General features: G+C 43.5%; 1 protein-coding gene across 2 annotated transcripts in view; it reads right to left on the bottom strand.

Annotated features, from left to right (window-relative positions):
- The window catches only part of FAM168A (family with sequence similarity 168 member A), a 209,294-nt gene extending 191,913 nt beyond the window's left edge, over positions 1–17,381 (bottom strand). For both annotated transcript variants that reach the window (XM_010366843.2, XM_010366844.2), the window contains exon 1: positions 17,107–17,381. The gene's annotated coding sequence lies outside the window, so the exon portion shown is untranslated. The remainder of the gene's footprint in view (positions 1–17,106) is intronic.
- Positions 17,382–26,209: the final 8,828 nt, after the last annotated feature.

Raw genomic sequence — 26,209 nt, 5'->3', positions numbered from 1 at the left:
AACATTGAACTGTAACTTGGTTTTTCTTTTTTTTTTTTTTAAATGGAGTCTCCCTCTATTGCCCAGTATGGAGTGCAGTGGCACAATCTCGGCTCCCTGCACCCTCCGCCTCCTGGGTTCAAGCGATTACCCTGCCTCAGCCTCCCGAGTTGCTGGGACTACAGGCATGTGCCGCCATGCCCAGCTAATTTTTGTATTTTTAGTAGAGACAAGGTTTCACCATGTTGGCCAGGATGGTCTCGAACTCCTGACCTCGTGATCCACCTGCCTCGGCCTCCCAAAGTGCTGGGATCACAGGCATGAGCCACTGCACCCAGTCAACTTATTTGTTTATATCTTAGCTCTGCTGCACCTGGGAGCTCCTTGAAGCCAGCAACTACACCTAACTCATCTCCGTGTATCATCAAAACCAACCTAACACAGAGGCTGATATCCATGTTGACTAAAACAATGCATAGAGGCATAAGTGATTATTTTTGCTTGCTACAAAGACTTTAATCAGCAAAATATTTTGGGGAATCATAATTAAAATTGCCTGCCAGACTCATGCCTGTAATTGCAGCACTTTGGGAGGCCAAGGTGGGTAGATCACGAGGTCAGGAGATCGAGACCATCCTGGCTAATATAGTGAAACCCCATCTCTACTAAAAATACAAAAAAAATTAGCCAGGCATGGTGACACATGCCTGTAGTCCCAGCTACTCAGGAGGCTGAGGCAGAAGAACGGCATGAACCTGGGAAGCGGAGCTTGCAGTGAGTCGAGATCGCATCACTGCACTACAGCCTGGGTGACAGAGCGAAACTCCGTCTCAAAAAAAAAAAAAAAAATTGCCTGCCAGAAACTACTGATGGCTTAATAGGGCAGTTATTAAAAATCCACATTTCCTAATGTCTCCATCTTTCCACCATCAAACAGTTAAGTCAAGTCTTATATTTCAGTTGTAAAAATCAAATGCACAAGCATTTGATACAATTTGGTTTTACAGCATTCGTTTTACATTATCTATAAATTAAAACTGACCAAAGGTTAATAAAGAGGAAACCTGGAAGCAGAAAAAAGAACCCTAGACTAAGAGTCAGAAAAGCAATCATAAGGTCCCAGTTTCTCCATTTACCAATGTGATCTTCATTCATTCCAAGTGAAATTCCAGGGACCTGTCATAAATCAAGTTCTTTCTGAGTCTCTTTGTGTCTACTCCGTACACAGCTCCACTGACCCAGCTATGGGCAAAGAGTAAAGGAAAGCTACATGAGAGTGGGCTGAAGTAGAGACAACACAAGGGGCAGGGAGCAAGGGGCAACAACAATGATAGAAGACACTCTAACTCAGCCCAGGCCAGGTGCAATGGCTCATGCTATAGTCCCAGCACCTTGGGAGGCCAAGGAGGGCGGATCACGAGGTCAGGAGATCAAGACCATCCTGGCTAAAACAATGGAACCCCGTCTCTAGTAAAAACACAAAAATTAGCTGGGCATGGTGGCGCACACCTATAATCCCAGCTACTCAGGAGGCTGAGGCAGGAGAATGGCTTGAACCCAGGAGGCGGAGGATGCAGTAAGCCAAGATCATACCACTGCACTCAAGCCTGGGCGACACAGCAAGACTCTGTCTCAAAAAAAAAAAAAAAAAAAAAAAACTCAGCCCAGAGCAACACGGAGTAACTGACTCATCGGGAAATTACAGCTGTTAATAGGCCAGTTTGAAATGATGAATTCACCTGACATGACTGATGCCTATTCTGTACAAGGTCCCAAGATGGGCTCTGAGAATAAAAGGATGATCAGATACAACTCCTGTCCACTGCAAGTGGAAGAGACCAACAAATAAATGGATAACCACAATCAGAGAAACCCAATTCCAACCTAGGAAATCATGGAAAACCTTCTGGAAAAGGTTATCTCCTAGGCTGAGTCTTAAAGGCTAAATCAGAGTAGACCAATTAACAGTAACAAAGAGATATCTAGGCCAAGAGAACAGCACGTCCAAAGACAGTGAGAAAAGAGGCACTGCACATCTGAAGAACTACAGGCACAGTACAATGCAAACTTCACGAGTACTAGAGGTGAGGAAGTTGGGGAGAGGATCCTGAACTACCTCAGACACCATACTGGGAAACCTGGACCTCAACTCAAAGGTTTTAAGTCAAGAGTTTCATACTAACTCCTACCTAGGAGACAGTGTCCCTACAGTGACACTTGGTTGAAGGGCAGGCTTTCAGATGTGCTCATTTTAAAGGGTGTTGGTTTTTCCCTTCATAATTATACAGCCTGATCAAAATGTAAATAAACACAGAAAAATATTTTTAAAAACACTCTTTTGCTTCTAGGGCAGGGTATTTATGGAGAAACACTGTACCTCCTCAATGATGATTGATCTAGTTAGAAAGGGGTGTTTTTACATTCACTGACTTTTTTATTGAGACATTGTCTCACTCTGTCATCCAGGCTGGAGTGCAATGGCGTGATCAGTGCCCCCTGCAGTCTCAATCTCCTGAGCCCAAGCGATCTTCCCACCTCAGCCTCCCAAGTAGCTGGGACCACAGGCATGTGCCATCACTCTCAGCTAATTTATTTTTATTTTATTGTAGAGATGGAGTCTCCCTATGTTGCCCAGGCTGGTATCAAACTCCTAGGCCCAAGTGATCCTCCTGCCTTGGCTTCCAGAAGTGCTGGTATCACAGATGTGAGCCACCATGGCTGGCCCACTGACTTTTGTTTCTTTTTTTTTTTTTGAGATGGAGTCTCGCTCTGTCAACCAGGCTGGAGTGCAGTGGTGAGATCTCGGCTCACTGCAAGCTTCGCCTCCCAGGTTCACGCCATTCTCCCGCCTCAGCCTCTGGAATAGCTGGGACTACAGGCGCCCACCACCACACCCAGCTAATTTTGCTTTTGTATTGTCAGTAGAGACAGGATTTCACCATGTTAGCCAGGATGGTCTCAATCTCCTGACCTCATGATCCAACAGCCTCAGCCTCCCAAAGTGCTGGGATTACAGGCGTGAGCTACTATGCCCGATCCACTGACATTTTTAATTGAGAAAGAAATATCAACCTTAGTGAACTCTCCAGAACAATCCAATCTGTTTCAACCAAACACCACAAAGTTTAAAAAGATGATAGAGTCCGAGCACTTTGGGAGACCAAGACAGCAGAGGACTGCCTGAGGCCAGGAGTTCAAGACCAGCCTGGGAAACATAACGAGACTCCATCTCTACCAAAAAAAAGAAAAGAATGATAGAGAGTCAAAGGTCATACCATACCTCCACTGGTTCACCAAGAAATCCAAGCAAATAGCCAGTTTGATCTCTGTTGCCAAGAAGAGACCAAGTAGGCTACAACCAGAAAATCAGTCCCAAAATACAAAAACCAATAAAGTCAGCACTTAATTTCTCTAATAAAGGTGTTTTAAAAGACAAAACATTATTCCTTCTTCATATACTGAAAGTCATAATAAATTCCATACTTCCACTCTAGAAAGATGATAACATTAATAATAGCTACCATTTATTGAGTAATTAATATTTGCCAAGAACTGTGGTAAGTTCTCTATGAATTATCTTATTCAATCCTCATAACTACATAGGAATTACGTACTATTATTACTACACTTCCCTTTTAAAAGTTACAAAAATGAAACACAGAAAAGTGCAGTAACATACCCAAGGTCTCATAGCTATTAATGGGATGATCTCTTTAGAAATACATACTGCATCTACTTTGTTCTGGCTTACTCTCTTAATAGCTATGGGAAAATTCATCCCATTAAATTTCTTAGACTACTAAATATCCAAATTATTTAAATAGTTTTACATTTATCATCAAGAGGATTGACCCTGGCCAGGCATAGTGGCTCACGCCTATAACTCCAGCACTTTGGGAGGCCAAGGCAGGTGGATCACCTGAGGTCAGGAGTTTGAGACCAGCCTGACCAACATGGTGAAACCCCATCACTACTAAAAATATAAAAATTACCTGAGCATGGTGGCGCGTGCCTGTAATCCCAGCTACTAGGGAGGCTGAGTAAGGAGAATCACTGGAACCCAGGAGGCAGAGGCCGCAGTGAGCCAAGATCATGCCCCTGCACTCCAGCCTGGGTGACAAAGTGAGACTCTGTCTCAAAAAAAAAAAAAAAAAAAGGAGATTGACCCTTTCCCCATAGCAACAAACCATGACCAGATCCTAGTGTACAAAACCACTGCATAACTCTATACTTTGTAGTACCAACATGCACATTAGCTCAGAGTGGGTGAGTTACATCCTGCTCTGTGAAAACTGGTTCACTCACTTAGCACTGTCTCAATTACTCCACAGAAATGTACTAAGCCCCTGCTAGGTTCCAAGTATCAAGGATATACAAACAATCAGTGAGATACTGTCTCTGGAAGACAGTATGTCACATAGGAAAAAGCACTCATAGGTTTTGGAGGCAGAAAAGTCTGGGGATTAAATCCCACCCTAGTCACTTATTGACTGATGGGCCTGCATAGGCTCAACATCTCTGAGCCTCTGTTTTCTTACACATAAAATAATTATGACCACCACAGCAGGGTGCAATGACATACACCTGTAGTCCCAGCCACGCAGGAAGCTGAGGCAGGATGATCACTTGAATCCAGGAGTTCAAGACCAGCCTGGGCAATAGCAAGACTCCATCTCAAAAAAAATAAAAAATCATCATCATCATTTTTTTAAATGTCTAAAACTAAAAAATATGGCCACATACACACAGAAAAGTTGTCAGGTTTAAGTAAGATAACAAGGCCTAGCACAATGTCGGTACACAATGAATGTTATTTCCCACCCCCAGAACAAAGGTTCCAGGCTATACAGGGGTGTTAACTGGAAGATAAAACAATGTTTAGCACTATGACTTGTCTAGACTACTTCTTTCTCCATTCTCCTCTGTCCAATCACAGTGAAAAACCGAAGTCATTATACAAGATTATTTGCCTATGACTTCATCTGTACCTTTGTCTTTTTCTATTGTAAATGTACCAGGCTAAGGGTAGGGAGACCTAATATACCTCAAAAATCACTCTTATGCATAGCTATGGATAGTTCTCTAAAAGCCACTTCACACCTTTCCTTAACTACAACATGGAGAAAAGTAAGCACCAAGCCCAATTAATTTTCTAACATCCTGACAAAGTTGTGAAACTGTTCAATTCTAAAGGTTTTTTATTCTACTAAGGCAAAGAAAAAACTGCATTCACATTGGCTTTCAAAACAGTATTTTTTTTTTTTTTTTTTTTTGAGGCGGAGTCTCGCTCTGTCGCCCGGAATGGAGTGCAGTGGCCCGATCTCAGCTCACTGCAAGCTCCGCCTCCCGGGTTTGCGCCATTCTCCCGCCTCAGCCTCCCGAGTAGCTGGGACTACAGGCGCCCGCCACCTCGCCCGGCTAGTTTTTGTATTTTTTTTTAGTAGAGACGGGGTTTCACTGTGTTAGCCAGGATGGTCTCGATCTCCTGACCTCGTGATCCGCCCGTCTCGGCCTCCCAAAGTGCTGGGATTACAGGCTTGAGCCACCGCGCCCGGCCTCAAAACAGTATTTTTAGTAAAGGTTTGACAACATCAGCTATTCCCCCAATAAGAAATAAGTAAAGCCTAGAAACATAATCATATCAACAAATAAAAATATATCATCCTATACTGAATCAAGGCAGTGACACCAAACTGTAATAGTGTCATTGCATTCTTCATGGACATGTTTAAAAAAAAAAAAAAGGCCAGGCGCGGTGGCTCAAGCCTGTAATCCCAGCACTTTGGGAGGCCGAGACGGGTGGATCACGAGGTCAGGAGATCGAGACCATCCTGGCTAATACGGTGAAACCCCGTCTCTACTAAAAAATACAAAAAACTAGCAGGGCGACAAGGCGGGCGCCTGTAGTCCCAGCTCCTCGGGAGGCTGAGACAGGAGAATGGCGTGAACCCGGGAGGCGGAGCTTGCAGTGAGCTGAGAGCCGACCACTGCATTCCAGCCTGGGCGGCAGAGCAAGACTCCGTCTCAAAAAAAAAAAAAAATTAGTTTGTTTCATTAAAGAATGTTCTTGCTGGACGCAATGGCTCACACCTGTAATCCCAGCATTTTGGGAGGCCGTGGGTGGATCACCTGAAGTCAGGAGTTCGAGACCAGCCTGGCCAACGTGGCAAAAACCCCGTTTCTACTAAAAATACAAAAATTAGCCAGGCATGGTTTCAGGCGCCTGTAATCCCAGCTACTTGGGTGGCTGAGGCAGGAGAATAGCTTGAACCCAGGAGGCAGAGGTTGTAGTGAGCCCAGATTGCACCATTGCACTCCAGCTGGGGTGACAAAGCGAGACTCCATCTTAAAAAAAAAAAAAAAAGTCCTTGAAGTCGTAAAAACTATTAATTATAGCCAGGCACAGTGGTGCAGAGCTGTAGTCCCAGCTACTGGAGAAGCAGAAGCAGGAGGAGCACTTGATGCCAGGAGTTCAAGACCAGCCTGGGCAACATAGCAAAACTCCACCTCAAAAAAAAAAGTATTAATTTTACTAAATCTTAATCCTAATTATACATCTGTTTCATATTCTGTGTGAAGAAATGGAAAAATGGAATGTACACATAAAGCATTCCTTTTTTATTTATTTATTTTTTTTGAGATGGAGTCTAGCTCTGTCGCCCAGGCTGGAGGGCAGTGGCACAATCTCGGATCACTGCAACCTCTGCCTCCCCAGTTCAAGAGATTCTGCTGCCTCAGCCTCCTGAGTAGCTGGGATTACAGGTGTAAGCCACCATGGCCAGCAAATTTTTGTATTTTTAGTAGAGACGGGGTTTCACCATGTTAGCCAGGCTAGTCTCAAACTCTTGACCTCAGGAGATCCACCCGCCTCGGCCTCCCAAAGTGCTGGGATTACAGACGTGAGCCACCGCACCCAGCCTCACATAAAGCATCTCTGCTGCATATTAAGGCACAACAATTGTCTCAAAGAAAAGCACTAAAGCACTTGTGCAATTGAGTTGCAAGCTGTACTAGCTGCTTCTTTTCATAAACACCATTTTTACTTGAAAAAAACGACTGGCAGAAAAATTTTGATTATTCAGACTTGGATGTTTGGCAGACAATTTTTTGAAAACGAACAATGTGAGACTGTCACTTCAACGAAAACAACTGTCACTATTGGTTGCCAATGATAAAATTTGAGCTTTCAAGTGAAAATTAGAAAAGACTTGTCTGATGAGATGAGTGGTGATATTAACAAATGTGGGTTCTTAAACATTATACAATTCAGAAGATCTGCACATGGCCAGGCACGGTGGCCCACATGTGTAATTCCAGCACTTCGGGAGGCCGAGGTGGGGGGATCACTTGCACCCCGGAGTTGGAGACCAGCCTGGGCAACACAGTGAAATCCCATCTCTACAAAAAAATACAAAAATTAGCAGGACACGGTGGCCTGCACCAGAAGTCTCAGCTACTCGGGGAGCTGACGTGGCAGGATTACATGATCACATGAGCCCAGGAAGTTGAGACCAAAGTGAGTTGTGAATGCACCACTGCACTCCAGTGTGAAACCTGGTCTCAAAAAAGAAGCTCCACATAACTCAGTAATATAGACTGAATTGCCTCCCCCCAAAATTCATAAATTGAAGCCCTATTCCTCAATGTGATAGTAGCTGGAAATGGATCCTTTGGGAGATAATTAGGTTTAGATGATTTATAATTAGGTTTAGATGAGGTCATGAGGGTGGGGCTGCCATGATGGGATTAGTGCCTTTAAAAAGAGACACCAGAGAGCTTGCCTGTTCACTCGCACTTATTCTTTCTCTCTCTCTCTTCTCCCTCTCCAATCCACCATGTGAGGAAACATCGAGAAGGTGGCCATCTAGATGCCAGTAAGACAGCCCTAACCAAAAACTGACCATGCTGGAACACTGATCTTGGACTTCTTTCTAGCCTGCAGCACTGAGAGAAAATAAATTTTTGTCGTTTAAACCATCCAGTCTATGGCATTTTGTTATGGCAGCCGGAGCAGACTAAGATACTCAGTGAACCAATATTTTCCAACTGACCAATGCATAATGCTACAAAAATTATGCATGGATAAAAGATCTATTTAAAGTGCATAACAGACCAATGGTTTTTCTTGGAGAAATAAGCAAATTAAAAAATAATAAAGAAAAAACAGACCAATGGATTTTAATGTAACAGAGCATGAAAAGCTCAGTGATGTGGTTCAGACTGTACACGGCAATGAACCTTAACAAACTACCAATTGTCAAGTTTTGGTGTAACATGGGTGTCCAACCTTTTGGCTTCCCTGGGTTACATTGGAAGAAAAATTGACTTGGGCTTCACATAAAACACACCAACACTAACAATAGCTGATAAGCTTTAAAAAAAAGAAAAGAAAAGAAAAGAAAAAAAAGTGTGTATAATTTTCATGATATCCACCACAGATAAGCAAAAAAGTTCTCACATTCAAAGGGCTGGACATGACTGGGGTAGTATCAAAGAGTAATATCCACAATTACATAAAAACAGTCCTCCTTCTGGCTGGGCGCGGTGGCTCACAGCTGTAATCCCAGCACTTTGGGAGGCCGAGATGGGTGGATCATGAGGTCACGAGTTCGAGACCAGCCTTGGCAAGATGGTGAAACCACCACCCCCCCACTATAAATACAAAAATTAGCCGGGCGTGGTGGTGCATGCCTACAGTCCCAGCTACTTGGGAGGTTCAGGCAGGAGAATCACTTGAACTCAGCAGGTGGAGGCTGCGGTGAGCTGATATCATGCCATTGCACTCCAGCCTAGGCAATAAGAGCAAAACTCTCCTAAAAGAAAAAAAAAAGGCCGGGCGCGGTGGCTCAAGCCTGTAATCCCAGCACTTTGGGAGGCCGAGATGGGCGGATCACGAGGTCAGGAGATCGAGACCATCCTGGCGAACACGGTGAAACCTCGTCTCTACTAAAAAATACAAAAAACTAGCCGGGCGAGGTGCGGTCACCTGTAGTCCCAGCTACGCGGGAGGCTGAGGCAGGAGAATGGCGTGAACCCGGGAGGCGGAGCTTGCAGTGAGCTGAGATCCGGCCACTGCACTCCAGCCTGGGCGACAGAGCGAGACTCCGTCTCAAAAAAAAAAAAAAAAAAAAAAAAAAAAAAAAAAAATTCCTCCTTTTTCCAATTACCTATCTGCGGGACTGGATTTTCTTTATATTCCATGCAAAACAACAAACTGCAACAGACTGAATGCAGAGGCAGATTCAATAAGATACTAGAGATTTTTAAAAATGTAAAATATTATTCTAATTTTTTTCATTTAGAATAATATACTTATTTTCATTAGAATATGCTAACACAGCTGAGGGCAGTAGCTCACACCTGTAATCCCAGTACTTTGGGAGGCTGAGGCAGAAGAATTGCTTGAGCCTAGGAGTTCGAGACCAGCCAGGGTAACAGAGCAAGATCCTGTCTCTACAAAAACATTTTAAAATAACCAGGCATAGTGGCACATGCCTGTAGTCCCAGCTACTTAGGAGGCTGAGGTTGAAGGGTCGCTTCAGCCTAGTAGGTCAAGACTGCAGTGAGCCATGACTGCGCTACTGCAAGCAAAAGTTCTTTGGAGTCGTCAACAAATATGAACGTGAAGACACCAAAATGTTTGAGAACTGTTGTTACATAGCAATAAGCAAGAACACACTATACCTACATACAAGAACGTAAATGAATCTCACAAATATGTTATATAGGAAAAGCCAGTCATACCTATGAAATGTCATAAACAGGCAAAAATAATCTACAGCACTGGAAGTCGTTGGTTTCCTTGGAGGAGGGGATAATGTTTCCTTTCTTGATCCGAATGCTGGTTATATATTTTGTGCATTTTTTTCTATGTACCTAAATATAATTTATTTTTAATTTATATTTTCTATATAAATATACACACATCTGCCTTATGTTCACCTACAGAAGTTTTGTTCACACTGGTCCACAGTAGAACTGACACGTCTTTTTTTTTAAACAGATCCTCAGGTGATGCTAAAGAGTAGCCAGATACTACCCTAAGAAGGTAGAAGGTTGAAGACTACTGATTTAGGCTGGGCGCAGGTTCATGCTTGTAATCCCAGCACTTTGGGAAGCCGAGGCAGGCAGATCATCTGAGGTCAGGGGTTCAAGACCAGCCTGGCCAACATGGTGAAATCCCATCTCTACCAAAAATACAAACAATTAGCCAGGCATGGTGGCACGCGCCTGTGGTCCTAGCTACTCGAGAGGATAAGGCAGGAGAATCGCTTGAACCTAGGAGGAAGAAGGGTTGCAGTGAGCGGGGATCGCACCACTGCACTCCAGGCTGGGAGAAAAAGCGAGACTCTGCCTCAAAAAAAAAGAAAAAAGAAGACTACTGATTTAACAGCTTAAAACCAGGAAGATTTATATGCAGTACAACAAAAAGAACAATGGCTCTGGAGCCAGGCAGATCAGGTTTTTAAATATGATCTTTTCTTCTCTTACTAGCTATGTAAATAAATGCAAACTAGTTAATCATTATATGCCTCAGTTGCTTCCATTTCTTCTTCTGTGAAATGGTCACAATTCCTTATACAGTAGAAACGTGAGGATTAAATTCTATCTATAAGGAAAAGAAAGCACCCAGCATACTGCCTGCCATAGATACTCAAATGTTACGTACCTTTTGTCTTTCCCTACTAATTCCCTACTTGTCTTAAGGCCTAAGACAAATTACCCTTTTGAATCTTTTTTTCATTTATTTATTGAGACATAGTCTTGCCCATGCTAGAGAGCAGTGCTGTGACCATAGCTCACTGTAGCCTCAAATTCCTGGGCTCAAGTGATCCTCCTACCTCAGCCTCCAAAATAGCTAGGAACACAGGTGCATGCTACCACATCCAGCTAGAGACTGGATCTCACTATGTTGGTCAGATCGGTCTTGAACTCCTGGGCTCAAGCGATCCTTCCACGTTGGCCTCCCTAAGTGCTGGGATTACAGGTGTGAGCCACTGAACCCAGCCACCCTCTTAGAGTCTTAATTTCTTCATCCTTAAAATGAAAACAATGCCACATGACCAACCTAAGAACTATACATCAAATAAAATAGTACCACTATACTTGCATAAGTATAAGTAGCATAGCTATTATTTACTGATAGAGACATTTGCTATCAACACAAAAGAAAAGATAGAGGAAGACACATTAGAAAACTAAAATACTTAGAAAAATTATAAAACAGAGGCTAGAAAAGAAATACAAGTTAGCAGAAATCGTCAAGCTTGAGGGACATGATCAGAAGGCAAATCAAGATCATAATCTCAAGTCAGCCAGGGATTGAAGTTTACTGTGAAAAATATATCATCTCAGGGTTCCTTCAAAACATCTATATCTAAGAAAAAGCACAACCTATATCATCATAAAATAGGCATACTCTGAAAGGACCCAGACACCTGCCTAAACGGCAGGAGGAGGAGTTGTGCTGGAACTTTATAAACTGAGGTTTCCTCAGAGTGTCTTCATACAGAAAATAATGGCTCATTTAATAAAATGTTAAACTTTCAGATAAACATAATTTGACAAAAAAATTCTATACCATTGTTTTCAACACTAAAGATATGCATAACTGTCCAAGGAACTAAATTTAACAAAATAAAGCAAGAAATATGAATTTGGTTTAGTCTCTTTGCTCTTCAATATTTTACAACTTTGAGTTGATTTCTGTTAACATACCAGGGGTCAGCAAGCTACGGCCCGCCCATGGCCTATTTTTGTACGGCCTGTGAGTTTTTACATTCTTAAAACCACATAAAAGGAGGAGAAAGAGAAGGGGAAGGAGAAGAAAGAATGGGGAGAAGCAAGAGGAGGGGCTTGGGGAAGGAGAAGAACGGGGAGGGAGACGGGGAGACAAAAGGGAAGGGGAGTAGAAGGGAAGAGAAAGAACAACAGAGGCCATATGTGGCACAAAATATTTTCTACAAAAAGCATTTGTCAGCCAGGCATGGTGCCACATGCCTGCATTTGTAAGCACTTTGGGAGGCCGAGGCAGGAGGATCACTTGACCAGGACAACATAATGAGACCTTGTCTCTACAAAAAAACAAACAAAAAAACGTGTTACTGGGTAATGGGACTAAAAACAATACTTTTGCTTTTTACTTTTTGTAATTTTTAGTTTCTATCATGAGCATACATTATTTAATGGTGGAAGAAATAAAGCTTTTTTTAAAGTTAAAAAATAAGAATAAATAAGAATAAAGCAAGTCAGAATATTTCTCCTATAATTCTACTTATAAAAAGTTGCAAAGGTAAAAAATATATGGTTTAGGGATATGCACATATTTGGTAAAAATATGAAGAAAAGCAAAGAAATGATTCACATAAAATTTAGCAAACTGTTTACCTCTGAGGGAGAGAGAAGGTGGGAGACTCAATCAAGTAGGACCTCACAAGAGGCTTTAAAGGTACTAGAAATCTCCTTTTTGTTAAGCTGGGTAGCAAGCAGAAAGTCTTCAATTTGTTATTCTTTAAGTTGTGGGTTTATGTTAAATATACTTTTATACATATGACATATTTTACAATTTAAAAAAAGATATAAATGGGGTTGACAAATTAGAATTTGGGGGCTGTAACCCAGACTTTTCCGCTGACTTGTGTAACCTTAAGTCATTTAACCTCTCAAAGCATAATTTTTCTTCTTATTTCATTAATGAGGAAGCTAACAGCTAACATCTGTTTAGGACTTTGGTATTTAAAGAACTGTTTAAACTTCCCAGACTGTAAACATGCAAAAATACATGAGATCATAATACAAAATAATACCTCATTAATATATACCACAATACTAAGAACTCATTGGTAGGGCACACAAGGCTATTCATTCTAGCCTCTGCCTATCTTTCTAACAATAAAGGCAACAACTAATATATTTTTAATATGTACTAAAAAACATACTGTGTTAAATGCTTTCCATTGATTATCTTATTTAATCCTCAAAACAATCCTATGATATTAATTCTATTATCCCCACTTTACAGATGAGCTCATTGTGTCCAGTGTCACACAGCTAATAGTTAAGTGGTAGGCAGACTTCAAAACCCACATTTAACCACACCATTCATTTTGCCTCATTTTTCTCACCATATTTAATTTGTCTGTCTTTCCCATGACACTAAAAGCTCCTTGACAACTACTTTCTGTTCATTTTTATTTCCCCTGGCACTTAGCAGACATTCATTAAATAAATAGTGAACAGATATTTCATATATGTACAGTGTTTTCAGGACATGAACTGGTTTGTTGTCCTTGACAGCCTTGTGAAGTACGAAAGTTTGATTGTGTGACAGGGTCTCACTCTGTAACCCAGACTGGAGTGCAGAGAAGCATGATCATGGCTCACTGCAGCCTTGACCTCCCTGGCTCAAGCAATCCTCCCACCTCCCTCCTGAGTATCTGGGATTACAGGTGTAGGCTACCACACCCAGCTAATTTTTTTTTTTTTTTTTTTTTTGGAGAGACGGGTCTCCGTATGTTGCCCTCACTGGTCTCGAACTCCTAGGCTCAAGCAATCTTCCCAGCTCAGCCTCCCAAAGTCTGGGATTATGGGCGTGAACCACTGTGCCGGGCCAGTTTTTTTGGTTTCTGAGGTTTTTTTGTGTATTTTTACCTTTTTAACCAAATTTAAGTGTATAATTTAGTGGTATTAATTATGTTCACAATGTTTTGCGGCCATTACCACTAAATATGAAAGGGGTTTTTTTTGTTTTGTTTTTTTTGAGACAGAGTTTCACTCTTGTTGCCCAGGCTGGAGTGCAATGGCGTGATCGTGGCTCACTGCCCACCTCCCCAGTTCTAGCAATTCTCCTGCCTCAGCCTCCTGAGTAGCTGGGATTACAGGCACCTACTATGCCTGGCTAATTTTTGTATTTTCAGTAGAGATGGGTTTCACCATGTTGGCCAGGCTGGTCTCGAACTCCTGACCTCAAGTGATCCGCCCACCTCAGCCTCCCAAAGTGCTGGGAGCCAGCACTTTGGTGATAAAAATCAAGGTTTTTAATGACTTGATTGAAATCACTCAGCTTTCAAGTAGTAGAACCGGGATTTGAATCCAGGACTCAACTCCTAACCTCACAGGCTATTCATTCCACCAAGGCTTCTGTCTACCAACACCTCCATCTGCTCTCTTCTCACCAAGATATCTGGAGGATCAAATGAGGTAAAGATACAAAAACACATTACTACTACACAAGTGACCACGGCTGTGGAAAAAAAAATCCACCAACACATTTCTTCCAGGCAATTACTTTTCATTTTGGACTCTCAAAAGCTAGGGCTTTAATATAAACATCCCGCCTCTAGACCAAGCCCGCAGATCTGCAAAAACAATGTCTAGACCCCAGAGTAAAGTTATGAGGGATATGCTTGCATTAGATTACAGTCTCAATGAATTACAGGTAACTGCTCAAACCTGATTTCTATTATAATACAGAAAGCTTCCTCATTACAAAACACTTTCAATTCAAAGGATAAGTCCAACTTTCCATCATTCTGCCCATTTTGGAGCTAAAAAAAAAAAAAAAGATTCTAAATGGTATTTTTATGTGCTCAACTGGGAAAGCCAAGGAAAATGGTTTGTTTGTGAGTTAAACTCTGAAGCTTGAACAAAAATAAAAAGAATTATTTCAATCCCAATGGTGCCAATTTTATCTTCTTTACATCCCTCTTCATTTTTTTTTCAGTCTGAGCTCTAATCAACAGCCACTTTATGTTTAACATATGATAACAGTTAATGCAATTAGGTCCAGAAAACTGTTTCTCTAATGATGTTCCCTCCATTTACACTCCTGTGTACCTTCCATTATCACCATTCTGCCCTAAGAATGAGCATATCACTAAGGTTTAAATCGAATTTCTGATGAATAGATGGAGATATTGTTTCTGTAGTTAATACAATGCACCTACATCAACATTATTCTCTAAAAAATAAAATAAAAATGACTCAATATGCTTTATTTATTCACATCTGACAAAATTCTGATCACCTGAATTCCTCTGGAAGAAAATTCAATCTTTAGAAATACAGTCCAATTATTTTCAATCTTATCAATGTCAAAAGACAATCATATGAAAAACTCCATCAGTACCAAACCATCTCACCAATGAATATTTATGACATTTCCATATTTCCTGTCTTCTCTCTGTTTACATAAAGCAGTGGTGCCAAGACTCATCTCAGGATTATTAGCCTGCAATACAATGATGGGCCTAATTGCCTTGCAAACCAGGACACTAACAAATGGCGTCTTTAAGCAATCAATTTAAAAAGGGGGTAAAAAAGACCCAAGCTCTTTTTGCCTATGTGCATGTTGCCTACCTACAAAATAAATTCAGTCTCATATTTTTCAGGCTTACTCATTAGTTCTCAAGCAAGGAATGCACCCTTAACAATCTCAAGCTCATCAAATCTATTTAAATTGCAAATTCCAGGTATAGTTTTTAAACGCACCAGGAGGAGAGGGGAAAGGAAAAGGCAGACACATTATATAGAAAGATATCTATTATATTCCAGTTTATCTTCTCCCACCTTTAGTTTGGAAGTATGCTCCTTTTCCCCTAACTTACTTTTTATGATATACAAATAACAGAAGACACCCTCCCCTCCTTAATTCTACCTTAACTAAATCCCCTTTCAACTTTACCCTTTGGGCTGACTTGACTTCCAAATCATACTAACATAAATAAAACAAACAAAAAGATCAACCGAACAGATTAAAATGGCCCCTAAGAATGAGATGTTCTCTTCTGTGTCCTCTGCAAAGTCCCCTCTAACAGGCTTACTGCCTCTCCCCCAACCACAGCCACCAAGGCTGTCCATTTAAGTATTCCAACCCTTAACCCTCACATGTCTCTTGGAGGCCATCCCAATTCTTCATCTCCAAAATAATCCAACCCATTTCCACTCCACTCTCCGGCACAGCTCACTGTCCCTCTCCATCCTCTCTGCCCCATTCATACCAACAACTCCAGGTCTCCCATTCCTTAAATTTCCCCTGTGCCGCCTCACCATCAGCAACCACCTCCCCAGGCCTACCAGCTCATCTCCGAAAGTCCTTTTCCAAAACTCCCTCTGCCACCTTGGCCAAGGGACATTTTCTTCAAGATACCATCCCCCAACTTTGCTCACCCCTGCCACTATCCTTTCAATGAATGCAGCCCAGTGATGTTTTATGTGCCCTCTGCCTTGACCCTGCAACCAAGGAGCCACCATGCCCTTTCCAGTGATTGCAAGATCACCCTAAATCCAACCCACTGTGCCCCACACTCCATTTCCATCCCTGTCCTCCCATTTCGGGCCTGACTTCCAATGTGACCCCTTCCTGCCAGCTCACCATCACACTCCCCTCACTGAATGTTTCACCTCCACCAACTCCTATTCCAACCTCCATCAGCCCACCCCAGGAAACCCCCAAATTGCACTCCTCTGCTCTATCCTAACCCATGCTATTCCTTAAGTCTCCACAAATTCCACCAGCCCCAGATGACAAACACCCACTTCAAGCTCAGGTCTCAACCCATGCCAAGCCCCTCACCCCCAACTCCTGCCACCTCCATCATCCTGCCCCAGGTCCACCCCAAATTCCACCCTCCTGAATTAACACTCCGCAGGGTCCTGTTCAACCCTGTACATGCCACTCACTCTCCGTTGAAATCATTCCCCTACCCCTCACCCCAGCTCAGATCCCAAGCTGTCAACTGCTCCAGGCCAAACCCAAATCACCACCCTCATTCAGTCCCCTCCCCCATTAAAAGCCATCCCACCCTAGTCTCATCTTCCACCTCGCCCCAAGACCAACCCGAATTTCAACCCGACGCCCCCACCCCACTCTCCTGTCCCAGGTTGTTATTCTCCATCAAAAGTCCTCCTCCCTGGTCGCCCGCCCCCCAACCTGCTTGGGTCCCACCCTCACCCCACCCCCAGCCAGCGCCTGGACAAGTCTCCCCCACCAGCCCGCCGTTCCATCGCGACCTGAACCCCCTCCCCACAACCTGCACGGGGGCTCCGCAGCCCCCACTCTCATTCTCGCCAGCGCCACTGGCCCAGGCTCAGGACCAGCGGACTGGGTGGCGGGGGGAGTCTCCTCACCGGTGAGCAGCTGCAGGCGAAAACGGCGGCGGCGGCGGCGGCTGAGGCGGCGATGCCCTTGTCTTCTCCGGAGGCTACGGCGGCGACGCTCTCGCTCCCTCGCCCGTGTCCAGTAGGGTGAAGGATGGCGCGCGGGGACCAGAGCCGCCTCCTCCTCAGCGACTCGGCTCTGAATCCTCTGCAGTAGCCGCCGAGGAGCCCGACGGGTTGGGGGAGGGGACGCTCGGCTGCGGGCGAGGGAGGAGGAGGCGGAGGGAGGAGGCGGGGGACCGCTGAGAAGGGCAGGGAAGGAGGAGCCGGCGCCGCGCTGCGACACGTCCCACAGCCTCAGAGCGCCGGGACCACAACTCCCGGCATGCCCTGCTTTAGCCCGCGCGCGGCCTGAGCCTCCCGCAGCCAGCCCGGTGCAGAGGGGCCGCGCCCGCTCCGGTCACGCACAATGGAATAAAGCCAACCATCCGCTGGCAGACTCTGTAGACTCAAAGACCACCTGTGAGGAAAGTCAGGTCGCCCGAGGCCCCATCCCCCAGGGGCCGTACTTGCAACGTCTCCATCACGCGCGCGCGCACACGTACACACACACACACACACACACACACACACACACACACACACACACACACTCTCTCTCTTTCTCTTTCTCCTTCTCTCTCTCTCTCTCTCTCTCTCTCTCTCCCCCTCTCCCCGCCCCCCTCGCGACTACACCTCCCAGCATGCCCCTCAGCTTCCCATTCTCCTTCCGGACCCTTCTCAGATCCGGCACTTGGTCCCTGCGAAATGCTGGGAGATGCAGTTCTCGGTTCTTCCTCCATGTTAAGGGAAGGAATATGCCAGCCCACCGAGAATGGGCCTTGATGGGCTAGATCACCTGTAATTCTGTTCTTCCCTCTCCATCTCTGTTTCAGTTGTCTTTCACCAGAACTAATGCCGGAGCTTTCTCGCTGGTCTCCCTGCAAATTTGAGGACGTTTCGGCAACTTGAATCCAAACGACAAAGCGCATACTTCTTGACCCAGCTCCATTACTTTTAAAAATTTACCTTAAAAAGATAATCGAACAATTTCGAAAAGATGAATGCACAAAGTTGTTATATGACGTAGTTAATTATGGGGGGAGTAAATGTTCATCAATAGGGTGCTGCTTAAATAAGGCGTGACATATACATACAATGCAATACTAAGGAGCCATTTAAAATGATGATATAAATCTATTGATATGAAAAGCTATTCACAATTTATTCTTCAGGGAAAAAAACTGATTACAGAACAGCATGTCTACACGGGTACATTTATGTGATGTTTGACACAATATTCTGTAAGCATGGAGAGATTTCAGGAAAGAGGTTCGCCAAAATATTAGCAATGATTATCTTGGGGGAAAGGGTGTCAGATTGCACGTAGGTTATTTTTGTTTTTTGAGACGGAGTCTGGATCTATAGCCAGGCTGGAGTACAGTGGGGCGATTGCGGCTCACTGCAACCTCCGCCTCTCGGTTTCAAGCGATTCTCCTGCCTCAGTCTCCTGAGTAGCTGGGATTACAGGCGCGCGCCACGCCCAGCTAATTATTTTTAGTAGAGATAGGGTTTCACTGTGTTGGCCAGGATGGTCTCGATCTCCTGACCTCCTGACCCGCCCGCCTCAGCCTCCCAAAGTGCTGGGATTACAAGCATGAGCCACCGTGCCCGGCTGTAATTTTTATTTTCATATTGTTTGAATTGTTTAAAAGGAGCACATAACAACTGTTTTTTGTTTTCTTTTGTTTTGTTTTTTGTTTTGTTTTAATTGTAAGAGATCGTCGTGTCACTATATTGCCCAGGCTGGTCTCAAACTCCTGGCCTCAAGAGACCCTCCTGCCTCAGCTCTCAAAAGTGCTGGGATTACAGGCGTGAGCCACACTACACCTGGACAATTTTTTAAGCTGTACTACTTCCACAAAACATAATTTCCAAATCTAACCTTTCTTTGCTGCGTAGATGCTTTCCATGACTTCCCATTGCCTCATTCACGCTTCAGCACTGTGCCTGCCTGGTTTTAATAGTTACACTCTTAAAACAAATAATAGTAGTCACTTCCAATTCATAAAGTTAGAAGGGAGAATTTTCTCAATTTTCAATGCGCCTTCTCAAAATTTTTCCTTTTCTGATCTTTCCACACCCATTTTCTCCTTTTCTCTTATTCTTCAAACTCAAGCCAAAGTCCTACCTTCCCTAGAACATATTTAGACACACTGATTTTCCTTGTATCTGAATTTTTTTTTTTTTTTTTTTTTTTGAGACAGAGTCTTGCTCTGTCGGCCAGGCTGGAGTACAGCGGCGCAGTCTCAGCTAACTGCAGCCTCTGTCTCCCGGGCTCAAGCAATTCTCCTGCCTCATCCTCCTGAGTAGCTGGGATTACAGGCATGTGCCACCATCTAATTTTTTTTTGTTTTTTTTTTTTTTTTTTTGTATTTTTAGTAGAGATGGGGTTTCACCATGTTGGCCAGGCTGGTCTTGAACTCCTGACCTCAGGTAATCTGCCCACCTCAGCCTCCCAAAGTGCTGGGATTACAGGCGTGAGCCACCACTCCTTGCTTATCTGAATTCTTATAGCAGTGGTTTCTAATCTGTTGGCCAGAGATCACGGTGGGCAGAGGAAGTGAAGAGAGAGATACAGAGTTATTGTAAAGGGCCTATGAAGCTCTGCCTACACAAAACTATATGTCTTTCACTTTAAAAAAGTTTTTCTCTTCTTCTGGCACCTGTGTCCAGCTCTTCTAGAATACAGAATGTAGTATCAGATTATTTTTGATTTCACGATTTTTTTCCTTTAAGCCCTGTTTGACTTGATGTTTTCTTTTCTTTTTTCATTTTTTGAGACGGAGTCACTCTATTGCCCAGGCTGGAGTTCAGTGGCGTGATCACAGCTTACTGCAGCAGCGACTCCCTGGGCTCATGTGATCCTCCCACCTCAGCCTCCCAAGTAGCGGGGACTAGAAGCACCACCATGCCCAGCTAATTTTTCTTTTTTCTTCTTACAGAGACAGGGTTTCACCATGTTGCTCAAGGTGGTCTCAAACTCCTGGACTCAAGTGATCTGCCTACCTCAGCCTCCCAAAGTACTGAGATTACAGGCATGAGCCACTGCGCCCAGCAGGATTTGATATTTTCAATTTTATATGCCATTATTCCTTGGTGTTCTATAAGAACCACCAGGACACTATAGCTCTACTACAGGCCTACAGGAAAAAGCCCAGGTTGCTTAGCTCAGAGGATGACTTAGTCCCCATCCCGCTGCAGCATCTCTAGCTTCACCCCACTTCACTCTAGTCAGACTCCTGTTTCTCAGGACTCACTTTCCCCAAATACATCAGGCACTGTCTTTTTCAAACTGCCTATCTCCTTTTACATCCTATTCTCCCAGCCTTAAATCTCAGCCTCTCTTCTCCCTTTTCTGAGAATAATGAGAAAGCTACCTAACATATGTTGGCTATGTGACAAACAAGTCTCTTCCTTACTGTTACACTGACCCTGCCCTCTTCTTTTTTTTTTTTTTTTTTTTTTTTTTTGAGATATCTGGCTCTGTCGCCCAGGCTGGACTGCAGTGGCACGATCTCGGCTCACTACAAGCTCCGCCTCCCAGGGTCACGACTTTCTCCTGCCTCAGCCTCCCCAGTAGCTGGGACTACAGGCGCTCGCCATCACACCCGGCTAATTTTATATATATATATATTTTTAGTAGAGACAGAGTTTCACTGTGTCAGCCAGGATAGTCTCCATCTCCTGACCTCGTGATCCGCCCGCCTCAGCCTCCCAAAGTGCCGGGATTACAGGTATGAGCCACCGCCCCTGGCCAGACCTTGCCCTCTTCTAAACCCCGTCTTCTCCTCTTCCATTTCCCCACTTCTTTCTCCTAGTGGCACAAAGTATGGGCTAGTTTGGTCTATCCAGCAAGTAAAGCATTATCTGAGTTAGGTGAATAAATAGATATGAGAAGCTTACTGGACTAGTAATCTGGGAATCAGATCCTAAATTAGAATTTGTCATAAACATGATGGGTGACATTTAGTAAGTCCCTTAACTTTTCGAAATCTCAGTTTCTATAATACATCCGCAAAATGGAAAGAATGAGTCCTGCCTGCCCTGCCACCTCATAAGGTTATTAGGAGAATCCAATGAAACAATGGGTATGAAAGTGCTTTAAAGACTGTAAAATACCACTTACAGTCCAAACCCTTCATCTAACCATTTGAGAATTCTCTCTCCAAATCACTGCAAAATCATGACATGTAAACTTTCAACTTTGAATTATATCAACATTAATGAATTTATGAAAGTTTTAAAGAAATTAACTCTATGAAACCAATTCAATTCCTGGATAAGTTTTTGATATAGCACAGTTAAGTGATTTCTAACTTTTTTTTTTTTTTTTTTGAGACGGAGTCTCGCTCTGTCACCCAGGCTGGAGTGCAGTGGCGCGGTCTCGGCTCACTGCAAGCTCTGCCTCCCGGATTCATGCCATTCTCCTGCCTCAGCCTCCTGAGTGGCTGGGACTACAGGCACCCACCATCACGCCTGGCTAATTTTTTTGTATTTTTAGTAGAGACAGGGTTTCACCGTGTTAGCCAGGATGGTCTCGATCTCCTGACCTCGTGATCCGCCTGCCTCGGCCTCCCAAAGTGCTGGGATTACAGGCGTGAGCCACCGCCCCCGGCCTCAAGATATATTATTTAGCAGCTTGTTGCAGTGGCTCATGCCAATAATCCCAGCACTTTGGGAGGCCAAGACTGAAGGATCTGTTGAGGCCAGGAGTTCAAGACCAGCCTGGGCAACATAGTGAGACCCCATCTCTTCAAAAAATAGAAAAATTGGGCTTGGCATAATGCCTCACGCCTGTAATTCTAGCACTTTGGCAGGCCGAGATGAGTGGATCGCTTGAGGTCAGAAGTTCGAAACCACCCTGGCCAACATGGTAAAAACCCGTCTCTACTAAAAATACAAAAAAATTAGCCAGGTGTGGTGGTGCGCGCCTGTAGTGCCCGCTACTCAGGAGGCTGAGGCACAAGAATCACTTGAACCCGGGGGTCAGAGGCTGCAGTGAGCAGAGATCGTGCCACTGCACTCCAGCCTGGATGACAGAGCAAGACTTCATCTCAAAAACATAAATAAATAAAATAGAAAAACTGACTGGGTGTGGTGGTACGCACCTGTAAGTTCTAGCTGATCAGGAGGCAGAGGCGAGAGGATCACTTGAGTCCAGGATTTTAAGGCTGCAGCAAGCCGTGGTCGCACCACAGCGCTCAAGCCTCGATGACAGAGCAAGACTCTGTCTCTAAAAAGTAAAAAAATAAAAAAATATATTCTTCATGAATTTTACAAGAAAAAAAATTTGATTCACCCAACAGTTATATTTTATTATTTTTATCAATTTTTACTTATTATTGGTCTGTTATAATGAAATTTCTTTGTTAGTCATTATTTCTACCAAGTCCACCTTTTCCTGACAGTAATTGGAACCATTGTTGGATTTATCTTGTATTGATTATTTCTAAGTAGAATTTTCCCAGGGAATAACTTTGCAGATTGCAGTGTTACCAACAAAGATGGGATCATTCAGTTTGCTTTTTTATCCATAGTAAATTTCACCATGTGTAGCTTTAGCCATTGTCAGTTTTATTTTGTGTTTATTATTTCTACCGTAATTTTTTTCTGCAACCCCATCAGAACAAACTCGGAGTCAAAATGACAGTGTCAAAACACTATTCTTTGCCTGTTACTATCTGATTAACTTGTACTTTGCAATGGTTTTCTCCCAGCTGTGTTAACATGCTTCTTTGCCACCTCTCTTTCAAAGCATCTCTTTGGGAGCTTTGGCACATATGTGTCGGCTTTACTTTAAGAATTGCTCTAGGCCAGGCGCAGTGGCTCATGCCATTAATCCCAGCCCTTTGGGAGGCCGAGGCAGGTGGATCACTTGAGATCAGGAGTTCGAGATCAGCCTGGCCAACATGGCAAAATCCCGTCTCTACTACAAATACAAAAATTAGCTGGTAGCACGTGCCTGTAATTCCAGCTACTTGGGAGGCTGAGGCAGGAGAATCCCTTGAACCCGGGAGGTGGAGGTTGAAGTGAGCCGAGATGGTGCCATTGCACTCCAGCCTGGGTGAGAAGAGTGAAACTCTATCTGAAAAAAAAAAAAAAGAATTGCTTTAGAATCACAGGAAAATGGACATTAGAGATCATGCTAGGAGAACTGATCTTGAATGAAGCAGGTATTATGCTGGCATCTAAGATCCATTATCTCATTAAATCTTTCAGCTTAAACATCCCTCACATGTCCATTTTATAGTAGAGGAAACTGAAACCCGGAGAGAAGAAGGGATTGGCCACACTAGGATTAGAACCAGGCCTTGGTTTAATCCTCAGTGCAATTGGAATGATTATAAATTGCAAAGTTATCTCATTTAATTTAAAAACTTTTGTAATGATCTTATTGGAAAATTAAATATAATTTTTCAGTTTAGCTAAGACAAGATAAATCACATGAATATAAACAGAGCACTCTCAAAGAGCTTTCTGTCACAGCAAATGAGACGAGAAGTGTGAAAATGTTTTGTAAATGACCCAATGCTGGGCAAATGGAAGTTACTGCCATTTATGCTGAAGGCTGTTATATAAACCTGCTATGCCTGCTTACCAGAATGTTAGAAAGCTAACAGCATACCATTAATATCAACAGATGAGTATCAAATGCCCATCCTAATATTTAATTATATTAGCCAATATTCAAGGCATAAAATTGCATCCTGCTTATCCTTCAAGACCTATTCAGACATCAAGAAGCCTCTACTGACCTCTGGCTAGATTAGAAGTCCACTCTGGGCTCCCACAGCCCTGCTTACATTCTGTGATCATTGTCTATATGCTGCCCCCAAGGACAAGGCTCGAGGTAGTGTGATCCACCTCTGTGGCCCAGAGTTCAGTCCAGCTCAGAGCTTCTCACAGGGTAAGGGTTCAATAAATGGTGGTTGAATTAATGAATCAATCAATTAACATGACAAGTATATAGACTATATAGATAATCAATTAGAATGACAAGGGAAAAGTACACATTAAATAAAGTTAAGGGCAAGAGTAAGTCACAAATGAGTCTGCATGAACTGATTACAGCCACTGAAACTCTTGTACAACAGCAACTATACAAGGAAAGAGCCTTGATGTTCTAGATTCAATTCCTGCCTCAGCCACTTCCTAGCTGGGTGTCCTTTGTCAAATCACTGCCCTGGATGTGCCTGTTTCCACATCTGTAAAATGGCCAATCTGGCTGGGTGCAGTGGCTCACACCTGTAATCCCAGCACTTTGGGAGGCTGAGGCAGGCAGATTGCATAAGCCCCAGGAGTTTGAGACCAACCACGGCAACATAGTGAGACTCCATGTCTACAAAAAAATACAAAAATTAGCTGGGTGTGTTGGTGCACATCTGCAGTCTCAGCTACTCAGGAGACTGAACTGGAAGGATTGCTTGAGCCTGAAAGGTTGAGGCTGCAGTGAGCCAAGCTCACACCACTGCACTCCAGACTGGGTGACAGAGCAAGACCCTATCTCAAACAAATGAACAAACAAAAAAAAGCCAACCTTGCAGACCTCCTAGGGCAGATAAAATTGTTAACTAAGGTAACAGATGCTTTGCATGTCATGAAGAGTGGATAGAGTGAGAATTGTTACTGACAAAGACCAGAAGATAATCTGGAAGGAAATGGTTGGAGTTTAAGTCTAACAGGATCCTTTACATAAAATCCCTCAAGTTCATAAAGTTGGGGGGAAAAAAAGTATACCAATTGTAGTAAGTTGAATTGTGTCTCCCCAAAAGATATGACCAAGTCTTAACTCCCATATTTGTGAATACGGCCTCATTTGAAAGTAGGGGGCAAAGGTGGTCTGATGCATCTCTGTGGCCCAGAGTTGGTCTAGGTAGATGTAATTAAGAAAGGATCTTGGGATGAGATCTTCCTGAATTTAGGTGGTCCCTAATCCAATGACCGATGTCTTCATAAGAGAAAGCTCTGTGCCTGAGACATAGAAGAGAAGGCTATGTGAGAATGGAAGCAAAGATCAGAGTCAGGAAGCCTCAAGCCAAGGAATGCCAAGAATACTGGCAGCCACCAGAAGCTAAGAGAGAGGCATGGAACCGATTCTTCCTCGGCACCTCCAGAAGGAACTAATCCTGCAGACACCTTGATCTCAGACTTCTGGTCTCCACAGCTGTGAGAGAATACATATCTGTTGTTTTAAGCCACACAGTTTGTGGTAATTTGTTAAGGTAACTTTAGGAAACTAATATACCAATTAAGTTGGGTTAGGAAACTAATACACCAATTAGGTTGGAAACCCATGAAATCAAATAATTAGCAAGTATTTTAAGTCCCAGATTCAGAGGAGCCTATTTTGGTAAATGTTCATCAGTTCTGGGCCAGGTGCGGTGGCCCACGCCTGTAATCCCAGCACTTTGGGAGGCCAAGGTGGGCAGATCACCTGAGGTCAGGAGTTCAAGACCAATCTGACCAACACAGTGAAACCCAGTCTCTACTAAAAGTACAAAAAAATTAGCCAGGCGTGGTGGCTGGCACCTGCAATCCCAGCTACTCGAGAGACTGAGGCAGGAGAATCGCTTGAACCCAGGAGGCAGAGGTCGCAGTGAGCCGAGATTGTGCCACTGCAGTCCAGCCTGGGAGTGGTAGAGCGAAACTCCATTTCAAAAACCAAAAACAAACAAAAATGTTCATCATTTCCATTTAATTTGTCATCCCTAACAGCAGCTGTGGAAAATTGATGTTAACATCCATTGTCTTTGAATCTGTGCCTTTTCTCTTTTTAACTCCTATTGTACTCTTAGTTCTTGCCTTGTCTCCTGGGATAGCCAATATTTCTAATTAATGTGTGAATAACTCTGATGTTATACAAAGTGCACAGACACAGGGAGGCCAGACCTGGATTCATACCCCACCTGAGTAACTTACAGGCCGTGACACTGGAAAAACAACTTCTCCTTACTGGACCTCTGTGTCCTAAATTGTAAGATGTGATTAATGTTATCTCCTTCACAGGATGAAATGAGTTAATTCATGGAAA

The sequence above is a fragment of the Rhinopithecus roxellana genome, chromosome 15 (genome assembly GCF_007565055.1).
Source record: "Rhinopithecus roxellana isolate Shanxi Qingling chromosome 15, ASM756505v1, whole genome shotgun sequence".
Classification (NCBI taxonomy): domain Eukaryota; kingdom Metazoa; phylum Chordata; class Mammalia; order Primates; family Cercopithecidae; genus Rhinopithecus; species Rhinopithecus roxellana.
Note: the sequence above shows the minus strand (reverse complement) of the source record. Positions and strands in the feature narration are given on the sequence as shown.